The sequence below is a fragment of the Chrysemys picta genome, chromosome 1 (genome assembly GCF_011386835.1).
Source record: "Chrysemys picta bellii isolate R12L10 chromosome 1, ASM1138683v2, whole genome shotgun sequence".
NCBI classification, from domain to species: domain Eukaryota; kingdom Metazoa; phylum Chordata; order Testudines; family Emydidae; genus Chrysemys; species Chrysemys picta.
The window spans coordinates 172,371,585-172,384,845 of NC_088791.1; the positions used below are offsets into that span (position 1 = coordinate 172,371,585).

Below are 13,261 nucleotides of genomic sequence, written 5' to 3' on the forward strand. Positions count from 1 at the left end.
ATCTATTAAATAAACTTTTGTAAAGCAGTATATATTGTTATGAGCTGGGTTAAACCTTGTTAGGGGTTAGGTTAAACCTAAAAAACTGATGGGTCTAATAGGCCCTTCATTGAAGATAGCTATAAGAGTCAGTTAAGGGTCCCCACCTAAAACAAGGCTTAATGGAATCTGCCCAAAACTAGGACCAGGTGGGCAGAGGGTTCCACTGTGTATTATGTGTATATGCCCATATGTGTCGAAAAGACAAACTGGAGCGCAGACACAGACAGCCTGAACAAGCATGGTATATGATCCTGGAAGAAGCTAGGGAGAGGGCTTCTGGGTCTGGTGCTGGCTAAAGAGGCTTGGGGATGTAAGCAAAGTAGTTATACTATTTTTGGTTCCTCCTGCATTCAAAGAAGTACGTTCCTTGTAAATAAACAAGATTACATCAAATCTAGCATCAATCTTTACTCCCAACTGGAACAACCTAAAAGACTCCAAACTTTGATTTGCTAATTGGGTCAAAAAGGGGTCAGAATGTATTCAAAATACTGTTAAAGACCAGTCAGTGGTAGAAATAAGTCTCTTCTGAACCCCAGACATGTGCTTAACTTTTGGGCCTCCTCCAACTTTTTCAACATTTCAAAGGATTTTTTTAACTGCATACTTTACTCAGAATAGCTTTCAGACTCCTGAAATTTTGCAAAATAATCAAAATTTTGTTTCTTTGAAATTATGTGAAATGCACTGGCCAAATAATTCCCATTTTGGGGGTAAAATGAAACAAAAAAAATCACACAATGTTGTACGTAACATTGTAAATGTTTTTTTCTTAAATTGTGTGTATATTCATGTCTTCTTATTACAAACACACACACACACACACACAAAAGCAAATCTGAGACAATGTTATACCAAATATTACCAACACAAATTACAGCAGAACTAAAATGACAGAGGATGATAAAGCTAAGGTTGTGTTAGGCAGACAGCTGTTGAAACCAGGCACAAACAGTGAGGTCCTCAGAAATAAAAGCAGAATTTATATTTGTCAGCAGTTTCTAAAATAGGACATGTGAAATGAGGATGCAGAGTCACATTAAGGGTAAACTCATGTTACAATGGCACACACTAACATGCTAGCGACTATATAACCATTATTCACAGAAGTTTATAACTTGGCCATAAACATTATATGTGGATTGAAATGTAGGATAGCAGCAGCCACAGTTCGACTCCCTATCCCAGGATTTAGGCTCTGATTCAGGAAAGCTCTTGAGTCTGTGCCTAAATTTATCCCTAATCGGAGAACTACTTAAGCCTGCATTTAGTTTTAAATACACACTTGGATTCCCACTTTCTTCAAGGTCTTAGACTTCAATAAGACTTCAGTTTGTGCTTAAGTGATTTCTTGAATTGGGATGCTCTGCTGAAATGGAGGCTATGTGAAGAATGCCTTGAATTTCACAACAGTAGAAAGCTCTGGTTTCTCTCAGGATGGCCCTCACCTTGAAAATCTTATACTCTTACCACTACTATGACTACTACTACTAACAATAATATAGTGGGGTTTATCTAAAATCTGAAATAAGAGGAAAATAAATCAGTTCCTAGTCTGTAGAATGAAATGAGAGAATTGTGCAGGTGACAGGTCAGTATCTTACGAGAGTGTAGACCTCACAGATCTATCTGTGCCTTGTATAGCACAGTTCAAGTGCGTCTTAGAGATTCTTAATCTGGGAGAATCAAATTAATTTGCAGGAACATCAATAATAGTAAAACCATTCTGAGGCTATATAAATAACTATATATTGTCTAGAAACCCAAATATTGGAAAAGTAAAAGATGTTTTGCCCAAAAAATGCAATCACTTCATTTGAAGAACAGTCAAAACAGCTGCTGTTGACCTCGTGGAAACCTGAAGCACACTACAGAAAGTTTTCTTCAAATTTTCGCAGTCATCCAGATAGTACCAAAATATTTTGTGCCCAATTTCAATGACACTTTTTGCTGACATTAAAAACATTTGCACAAAACACTGCATGCTGGAACCCAAAAGAAAGCAAACACTGAGTGTTTTTAATTTCAAGTCAATTGGTAACCAACGCTGTAAGGTAACCTGCAAGCTCTTTTGAGTATGTGCATATGGCCCAATATGCTACATTGTGTTTTCATACACAAATGCCTCTTCCATTTATTTATTGCCTTATTATATGTAGGCTATTCCTTGTACATGTCTGTACCCCACAGTAATTACATAGATAATACTTTATTAGCAAAAGATATATGCCAATCTATACTTAAAGCCAAAGTGAATATGAAACCATGCATGCTGACTCATGAATGCTGGTGATTCAGTCTCTCTTGAATCTCAAGAATGGTAAAAACACATACACAGAGAAAAACCAATAACTGGTATGAAAATTCCATCGGGAAACAGAAGGCAGTTGACTCATCTCAAGGGTTTCCATGGAGAAGCAAGGGATGGGGACAATGAGACAGTGATTAAATGCAAACCAAAAACTTAACATTATTTATTTGGAAGATCTGGTTCTCTTTGCCAATGCTGCCCTACAGCTCAGTGCCTGGGTCATCAAAGTTTGCTCATGGCAAGGTGCCCTGCCAGGCAAGACAGAATATTTTTGCCCCTTTTGCTGTAGAGAAATTTGAGAAGCAGTGGTGTCAGCAGTTTAGTCTTCCTTAAATATTTTCTTTTTCTCTTTTCAATGTAGTTGCTGTATTTTTTCTTTTAAGTCTCCAGTATTTTTAAGCTAGAGAAGGACTAAATTGTGTTCTGAAGTGCATTTGTGTGTCTGTCTGTATGTGTGCCTTCTTTATCTTTTCTCCAGAGAGAGACGAAGCATATAATAAAGGAGAAATTTGTAGCAGTTACCATCCCAGTGACTCTTTAAAAGTGGGGGATATGACAAAAGGAGGATATCTTATCCCGCTTTCTGACAGAAACCATTGCAAATAAAAAATAATTATAATTAAAAAGCCATGCATCCTGCTAAGAAATCTGATTTTCCCCAACCATCTACTATTACAGGATTGCCAAAGGTTTTCTCGGAGTCCATTTTATTAGCAAATCTGCCAATAGGTGACAGATTTGATCACTATTATTTAAATTTATTTTTATATTAGCTTTAATGTTAAAAAATGAGAAATAGCTCTCTGTGTATATTTAAAACAGTTTAATCATAGAAGAAGAATACAGTCCATTGCAAACTAAGGAAGAGTTGTTGGTAGGGTCTCTTATAATGGATAATTCACTGATCCTTTGTGGGGAAGAAAAGCCCAGGTTTTATAAAATCTTTCCATAGCAAAAAATGCTAGGATACCTGAGTTTCCTAAGTCCATAAATGAATGTTATTATTATTAATTATTATTATTAATTGTTCCTATTACAGTAGCACCTAAAACCCCCAAACAAGGATTAGAGCCCCACTGTGCTAGTCATTGTGAAAACACACAGCACTGAGATATTTTGCCCCAAAGAGTTCATAATCCAGGGTTTAGAAAATATACCACAGGGTACCAAAATTCAGGAAAGCATCTCAATTAAGTATAGCACTCAAGCACATGCTTAGGTTTTGGCATGTGTTTAAGTCCCTTTAATGACCATGGGCATAAGCACATGATTAAAATTATGAAAGTGCTTATGTGCTTTCTGGAATCAAGACCTGAGTAAACAGGCAAATGGGTGTAGGGTGGTGGAAAGACAAGATAACAATAGATAGGTATGTTTTCTAAGTTAGTTGTCATAATAGTCTTAGTACAGTGTTTCTCAAACTGGGGTCGCCGCTTGTGTAGGGAAAGCCCCTGGCAGGGTGGGCCAGTTTGTTTACCTGCCACTTCTGCAGGTTCGGCCGATCGCGGCTCCCACTGGCCGTGGTTCGCTGCTCCAGGCCAATGGGAGCTGCTGGAAGCAGCGGCCAGTAAGTCCCTTGGCCCGCGCTGCTTCCAGCAGCTCCCATTGGCCTGGAGCAGTGAACCACGGCCAGTGGGAACCGCGATCAGCCAGACTTGCGGACGGGGAAGGTCAACAAACCGGCCCGGCCTGCCAGGGGCTTCCCTACACAAGCGGCGACCCCAGTTTGAGAAATACTGCTATAACCAGTGCTTAATTTGTGCCAGGGCTTGCCAGGGTTGAGCTCCAGGACCTCTATGCTTGGCAGTTCATAGCCCAGGTACCTCTGGGCTTGCTGCATCAATTATGAATGTAAAACAAATTGCTTGAGCCCCAGCACCTCTTTCATTACTGGCTATAACTGTGTGTTTCCCTCTTAAACTTTACTTAACCAGAAATATTAAACAAAGTATATTTTTTTATGACTAAGCAGAAGCAGTAGAATTTTTGAATAGTCAAATCAAGGAAAAAATGTGCTGATGAACAGCAGAGTGACTCAACTAAGTATCCGTTACTTGACTCAATTTCATTAAAATTTGCTTTTTAGTTTGAAACCCTGCAATCTAGAAAGTAACATTTGCATCTACTTACAAATGCATCAATAGTAGCTTAATTTTGTAAGATTTCTTGTTGAATAATCTGGTCTAATTACATTGGTATTTGATTGATATAAAACAATTTTGATTTAGTTTTCTACTGGTCTTTTTTACTTATATTTCATGATCTGCAAAGGAATACATTTTTGCTTAATTATCATCATGTCATTAGGGGCCTAATTTTGTTGGCTATTCTACTGAATAATTTGATAACGACAGAAAATAGATTTGATTTAACTTTTTTTTTAGTATTAAAACTTCATAGTCTGAGAATAATATGTTAATATTCAATTATTATATACTAGATCATGAGATAAAGATCTACTCTGAATAAGGGGCAGTGCATTGTGGTGTTGCTCTTTGAAGCAGCACAGGAAGGAAATGGTGAGTCATTCCTATACCACTCCAGGGAGTAAACTATGCTGAGTCTATTCACGGCAGAGCATACGCAACCTGACATGCTAGTGCAGCTACACCACCTGACACATTGCCTCTAGTCATTTAACACCCTGATCTACCTTTACCTAATCACCTGTGTCCGGGGATAGGGGTCAGAATAGAGGCTCAACTCTCCTGTTTCCAGTCCCATGCTGCCATCCATGATGTGGGCAGCCAATTCAGGGAAACAAGGACTGTGCCCTTTATCCCCTAGACTCTGGGCACTAGCCTAGACCTTGCTGCATTAGCCAGGCCACAATTCAGCTCTATATTATTAACTGGGTTCAATTTCAATCTTGCAGGATTTTCATACTAAATAACCAGGTCTAACTTAATTGGAATTTGATAACAAGAAATGCCATTTTGCATACATACAATAAAGGTGTGACACACAGGAGTGCTGGCAAGTATTTTTTTTCCTTTTATTTCCTTAAGTTAGTGACCTGGTATATAGGGGTGTGTGGGTGTGTGTGACCTGGTATATACCCATAACATGATAGGTGTAATTATTTATTGACTCCAGACACTAAGTATTGAAGATATGAAAAAGGGCCATAAATGACCTAACATTCATTTAGTTGTACTTACTGCTTGGACAGGATATTGAAAGTGTTTGTCCCTCCCTTCCCCACATTTTATTTATGTTAAATCTTGAAATGATGAATATTTCAAGGGGAAAAAAACACCAACCAACTGTATTACAGGTATGTTACATTTTAAAGTGAAGCACATTAAAGACCTTATAAGTATTCATTACAGTACACTCTTATTATATGCTTTCATATTAGGTTTTCTGTGGAAGACACTCCTCATTCATGGCACAGGACAGGCAGAGCACAATGAATGAATGAGCTATTAACTATCTAACCTCAGCATTTATTGTAGGGTCCCCTTCATTTCAGCCCTGAGTCAGAAAGCCCTTAACTACATGTGTAGATTGAAAGCATTTTTGTTTCAGGGCAAAGTCAATTCTTTTGTCCCGTTGCTTCTTTCTGGAATAGGGAGGCTGGGGTGGAAGAAGGACAATCCATTATGTTCTTATCATAAGAAACCATACCTGCATCCACCGTACATATGGAGACAAGAATCAAACTTACCTTTGTGTAACAGAAAGGGCAAAAAGACTGCTTATCATGCTATTTCTATATGTGGAGAAGATGTGAAGCTCCAAGAGTACAGAGATTAAGTAATACAAACACTAAACTATAGCAGACATCATGAACAGGATGTGAAATCCTATGAAAATTCTTTTGAAGGTATCCATCCAGCTATTTAGGGTTTTTTTCGAAATTATTTTAAAACATAAATAGTGAAATATTACTTTATAGAGAGCTTTATTGGTTTAAAATATAAATCACAATCTGCCTGCAAAATGAGTAAGTATGTGGAAATATCCTTACAAGATGAACGTGGATGTAATAAATAAATAATAACAATACACATATTAATATGGAATAACATTGTCACATTACCATAGCAACACAGAGGATGCCTGATGCACAAACATTCTGTGCATATTTCAGACGTATTGTATTGCAAAACAAGAAATATTCTGTTTCTGATGTTCTTTGTAAATTGAATATTTTATCACCCAAAAGTACAACTCTTCTCAGACCTCTGAAATTCTGGATGTTATCATGCTTATATTTATCTCATATCCCCTCACATGACCGATATAAAGTGTGAAAAACTGATTCTCTTACAATTATGTTTGTTTTGATTGTTTGGTAGCATATAGCAATACTTGCAAGGAAAGTCAATTTAGTTGTAGATTTCATCTCTGGACATTTTTTCTCATTACAACTCTTTGTACAGTGTGACAGGTGTAAGATACCATGACGAATTTAGGAAACAATATTGTGGCTCTGATAATGTATGTTGTTGTTTTCATGAATCCACCGGGAACAAAAAAGATGGCTAATTGGAAAAAAAAAGTTATTCAATGGCCTACAGCTGGAAGAATTCTGTGTGTCTATTTGTAGAGTAAGTGATTCAAAGAGCATTCCAACTGCCATCCTTATTAAAGTTAATTATGTTCTGTACAATTTACTGACATTAATTTGACTGTGCACATGCATTTGCACATACGCGCACACACAGCTTCACAACTTGCACTGCAATTGTATTAGCATTCATCTGTTACAGGTTACATGCTTTGAGATTAAAATAAATGGCATATTATGTTTAAAATAAGAACATGTGCTAGAAATACATCACAGAACAACAGATGTTGCTAAATCAAATAACCATCAGTCTTACACTGATTTAATATCATTGGCAGGGGGTTAACATTCAAAATGCACCGGGACTAGGAAAGCAAATTCAGAGCACAATTTTGTAGTTGAAAAAACTTAAGATTAATTTTACTTTGTTTAGGATCTTGAAATCCCTTTAAACTTCAACATAAACCTAAAATAAGTTATTTAGTAATATTTATCCTAGTGTTCTGCCTTTTTATAAGAAATTAATTGTATTTATTGTAGAGATATTTGACATGGATGATTTTGTGTATCCCGAAATCCCATAATTTTGATTTTGGGAAATGTCATTGGATTTCATTTTCTAGGCTACTACTTCACATGTCATTCCTTTTCGGAGAGGTGTTTATTTTGATGATAGGCAGCAACCAGGAAAGATAAGCATTCTATACATGTTCTTGTTGTCTTACAAATGCTATGGCTTTATTTTACTAAGAGAAAAAAAATCAATATTTTTGAACCCTTAAGTATGATTTTTTTTTTAAAAAATCTGTATATTGATTTTAACTTAAGTTTCAGACACATTTACACAACTAGAGCTCAGAGATATGCTCCATTGTCCAGGCCTGTCCATTCTGAACACAACAAAAGACAAGTTTTTCAAAAATATATCTGACTAACACCAGCAAGGGGGGGGGAAAGAACCATATTAAAAAAATACTCAACAAGTCCTATATATCTTCAATATTTTATACATAAAACATCAAACAATTAAAAAAACCTGTTTTACCAAAAGTTTGTAACATCCTTTAATAATACTGTTGTAATAAAACACTTTAATGTGGTGTCTAGGGACTCAGGAACAAATTTGTGGAATTTTTAGACCCTGTAGCTACTGAAGACTTGTATCGATGTATTTACTCTGAGGAACAACTACGGAGAGCAAGATTCTTCTGTTCATCAATTCATGCAACACTGTTTACTTTCCAGTCTCTTTTTATAACTGCTTACTTCCAAATATAAAGAATTTGAAACAATATGTGCCAGAGAGGCAAAGAGAAGGAAAGTGTTCTTTAGAGGTTTCTTTAGGGGGAGAAAGGGAGATCCAAAAGACACATTGTTCGGTCACACTGCACTATTTACAATGAATGATAAAACGTTTTAATACAACTTTACTTCTAAAGACTAGTATTTCTGTACTTTTTTTGTTTGTTTAAGTAATTAATGCTATTTTTCTTTAATGAATTTATAGCGCCTTTGGCTATTTTCTGTTCAGATCCTCTGTAATGAGTGGTAAATTCATAGGCTAGGCAATTAATCTTTAGGGAGGAACAGAAACTAAATTTTTCCTGATCCAGCACTAAATCAGGGAAGAATTTGTCTTCTAACAGAAAAAGTGAATGAATTCAGTTCTTTTCAGCAAGCATTTTTGATTAGTATTAACAACAGAGGTTCTAGTTTTCAGTATGATATATATTACAATCTATGCTATGGCTCTTGTTTTTTCAGCAAAACGTTGGCCATAATCTATTGTTTACAAACTGCAGCATGGTATCCTCTGCTGTCTGCCAACAACAAGAATCCTCCCATAACTTTAGTTTCACTGGTATTTTAATACTTAAACATCTCCTTTGTTTATTTTTCATGTTTCATTTCATTACCTTTAACTAATTATCCAATTCAATACTCATTATCCTATACACTTCACCATTTTCAAATTTTTATACCTAATTTTTCAAATTGACTATATTGTTGCCTTCATCCTATTCCACTCTTACTGTGGGGGCATGAATGAATAGTCAAGATTAAATGAATAGTCAAGATTAATCCAACATTTAAATTGTTTTAAATACTGCTACTAGAGGCTAACAACATTGTAGCATACAACTTCTCTCTGTTAGGTTTCTACATTTGAATGGCATTAGCATCTTTCCTTTTGAAACTCTATTGCTTAACTCATCATTGTTTGTATACAGGCAAGCCCAGTTTTCCCTCTCTCCACATACACATTTATAATGACAATACCATCCTGCGTACTTATATACCTGAAATTGGTTTACCTTGATGTAGTCTGATTATACTGAAGAATCTGTTATTTGCTTACCTGAAAACAGAGAAAAATAGCTTGTTAGTATCATAATTAAATACAGAATTATAAGAAATCACAAATCTTGCAAATTAAAGCAGAAGGTAAAATAGGTACACAGAATACCATATAGCTTTTAGGTATATTTGTATGATAAAAAGATTAACATTGAGCAATGATTGATTTCAAACTTATATTCGAAAGTTTTAGAATTGTCATTCGTATGTACATCTTTTTATGAATGGAGCATATTACTGCACTAACCCAATGAAAAATATTTTTTTTAAATTGCTATAAGCTTCCAAGCTAAACTGGAAGAACAAAAATGTATATTTTTATGTGATCGCGTTTGCATTCAGTGCTTATCTCTTGAATAAGGATTATGTTTTGAGTTACTATACTTGTGCATATAAATCTGTTTCATTGGAGATCGTTCTAAACAATGCCATAAATATTCACACGCATGTTCCTCAGAGAGATAAAACCCCACACAAATCTTCTCTCTATGTTCTGATTGGTTCCTGATAGTGATATTATAAAAATGTTTTTGTTCTGCTGCATTTCCACATTATTTCCAAACTCTGGAACCAACAAGCAATGACACAAACATTCCATACCTTGTTGTTACTGATACAGAGTGGCTGGAAATTCACATAATGTCTGAATGAGTACTAGCATACAAGCTCTGTTCATGCAAAGCATAAATCAGAACTATGTCTGGAATCAGTGTATCATTTTTAATGGTATAAACTGCGTCAAGTGAAATTGCTTTAACAACTGCACTAAAGCATCAACACTTCCTTTCTAAAAGCCATTTCAAATATTCTTCAGAAGATAGACTCCTGGGACAACTTGAGCCTTAATCCTGAGAAATGCTCCGTGTGTAAGCATGCTTGTGCAGAGCATCTTAGCTAGGATTCTATGATGCATTCTACTTTTTACAGTGGTCTGCATTACATTATGAGAAAGATCAAATAGGGCATATCTAAAGTATGAATAATATTTGTACACTAACAAGACATGTTGTGCTGGTGTCTACCTGGGAAGGACTTCAAAGATGCCATGATTTTCACAGTCTCTGCAATGGCTTGTGCAGGATTTTGATGCTGGACCTTTCCCGCCCAAAGTGAGGCTCATACTCCTAGACCAAGAAATCACACCATACCACAGTCTGTGTAGTTGTGGGAAGAGACCAACTCTCTGTTGTTATTGTTATTTACTATTTATTTTATGGTAGTGCTGAAAGGGACCAATCAATATTATGGTTTTATTGTGCTAGGAACTGTATAAACATACAGGAAGAGAGAGCCACTGCTCTACAGAGTTTATAGTCTAAACCAGGGCAAACTACGGTCCGTGGGCCGGATCCGGCCCATCAGGGTTTTGGATTGGGCCCACGGGATTGCCACTCCCATGGCACCATGGGCCCCGCACTGCTCCCAGAAGTGGCTGGCACCATGTCCCTGCAGCCCCTGGGGGAGGAGGTGAGGGAGACAGAGGGATCCGTACATTGCCCTCACCTATAGGCACTTCCCCCTGCAGTCTACAGGCCAATGTAGGCACCACCCCCCTCAACTCTGTGTACTGCCCCAACCCTACATTTATGGCCCTGCCAGCAATTTCCCCACCCAGATGTGGCCCTCAGGCTAAAAAGTTTGCCCACCCCAGTCTAAAAACACAAGACATAGGGTGAGGGAGAGAAATAAACATACAAGTGGAAAACCTCACAGAAACTTTACTGCTGTTTTTCACATCTTCAAATTGAACAGGATACTAGCTAGTTGCCATAGAGATGTGATTTGCATGTTTCTGTACAACGTTCTACTACCTCTTCCACACATCCAGGCCTGAGACTTTCTGCTTTGCACTGTTTGGACTTTTTGATTTTATGTTTTTTTGTTTGTTTTTAACATAGTTAATGGATTCATAGATTATTAGGCCAGAAGGGATCATTGTGACTAAGTAGTCTGCCCTCCCACCTAACACAGACCATAGAGCTTCTCTGAATTAATTCCTGTTTTAACTAGAGCACATCTTTTGGAAAAACCTCCAATCTTGATTTAAAAATTCCAAGTGATAGAGAATCCACCACAATCCTTGGTAAGTTGTCCCAATGGTTAATTACCCTCACTGTGAAAAATGCATGCCTTACCATTAGTCTGAATTTGTCTAGCTTCAACTTCCAGGCAATGGATCTTTTTATGCCTTTGTCTACCAGATTGAAGAGCCCATTATCAAATTTCTGTTCTCCATGTAGGTACTTATAGACTGATCAAGTCACCCCTTAACCTTGTCTTTGTTAAACTAAATGGATCGAGCTCCCTCAGTCTATCACTATAAGGTATGTTTTCTAATCCTTTAATCATTCTTGTGGCTTTTTGCTGAGCCCTCTGCAATTTATCAACATCCTTCTTGAGTTGTCGACACCAGAACTGGACGCACTATTGCAGCAGGGTTGCACGAGTGCCAAAAACAGAGGTATTATAACCTCCCTACTCCTATTCGATATACCCCTCCTGTTCATTCCCTAAGGATCACATTAGCCTTTTTAGCAACTGTCAGACTGGAAGCTCATATGTAGCTGATTATCCACCGTGCTCCAAGTCTTTTTCAGAGTCACTGCTTCCCATGATAGTGTGGCCCACATTCTTTGTTCCTAGATGCATGACTTTACATTTGGCTGCATTAAAATGCATTTTGCTTGCTTGTGTCCCATCACCTGTCAATGCAGATCACTCTGTATCAGTGACTTGTCATCTTCATTATTTGCCACTGCTTCAATCTTTGTCTCATTTGCAAACTTTATCATTAATGATCTTATGATAAAAATGTTAAGTAGCAATCCCTGTGGGGCCCCCTCTCAATGATGATTCTTTATTTACAATTACATTTTAAGACCTTTAGCCAGTTTTTAATCCATTTAATGTGTGCCATGGTAATTTTGTATCTTCTATCTTTTTAATCAAAATGTCATGTGGTATCAAGTCAAATGCCTTAAAGCAGTTTACAAAATGTACAGGAACATATTAAACATTTTTTTTTCCTTTAAAAATCTTCATAGTAAGAAGTAAGTTGTTATATGGACAGGACCAGGGTGTCCAGAATATGAGTAAGTCAGTTAGACAATCTATGGGAATCTCTGTCTGCTATTCCTTAGAATATTTCTGTGCCTAATACTAAAACGATACAGACAACCACTTTTGCATGGCAAATTCAAATGACTTTCCTTTGTTCTACTGTGATGCAGCCCACAGAGTAGAACACACAGGTCTAAGATGGATCTACTATCCAAATACATTTATCGGATATACTTCAGTGCTAATTCAATCATTCATGTTTCATACCTTCAACAACATACTTTGGCACTGAGTAAAATACATTAATACTGTTAATCAGATAAAAATATTCATCCTAATATCCAGGTGGGGAAAAATAATTAAAACAAATGCTCAACAGCAATAAAACCAAAATCACACCTTTTTTTTTCTTTTTCAATTACTAGTGCTTAGCACTACCACTTTAAATCACAGGTTGCTCTAAACTGCTTCTCTTTCTCTCTCAAACAGCCTCCCTACTGAAGCTCATAATCATCCAATCAAATTATAGTCCAAGTTTAACTGTTTCCTCCTTAGTTGTGGATTATAATGCACTTTTATTATATTACTTTACATCTGATCCAGGTTTGAGAGCAAGGAGCCAGTGTTTCACAGCCCAGTCTCAGTAGTATACATTGCATAGATGTCAGACTTGCTCATATCACTGGTCTGGTCAGACGTGTTTGTGTCACATAAATTTTCTCTGTGCTTGACTTTGGGTTGACATTGAGGTTTACAAGCTAAAGAGCAGCTAAATTAAGCAGAACAAAAACAGGAAACTGACAGCTAAAGAAGCACTAGATCCAAGTCTACCCATTCAATTAATTTGTAGATTTATCCACTGTTCTCTTTAACTGCTTTATTAAAATTTCAGCAGAAGTTATGTTCGAGTGAGCCAATATTACACACAATAACAATCAAAATACCTGAAATAAAGGCAAAGTAGATACTTTTGC

The 13,261-nt window shown here is 36.7% G+C and overlaps 1 protein-coding gene across 20 annotated transcripts in view; it reads right to left on the reverse strand.

The window, feature by feature from the left end:
• CADM2 (cell adhesion molecule 2) overlaps positions 1-13,261 on the reverse strand; it is a 1,056,973-nt gene that overhangs the window by 495,872 nt on the left and 547,840 nt on the right. For 2 of the 20 annotated variants that reach the window (XM_065575434.1, XM_065575438.1), the window contains one exon: positions 9,185-9,228. The exons of the other annotated variants lie outside the window; for them this stretch is intronic. The gene's annotated coding sequence lies outside the window, so the exon portion shown is untranslated. The remainder of the gene's footprint in view (positions 1-9,184; positions 9,229-13,261) is intronic. 20 annotated transcript variants of the gene reach the window in all.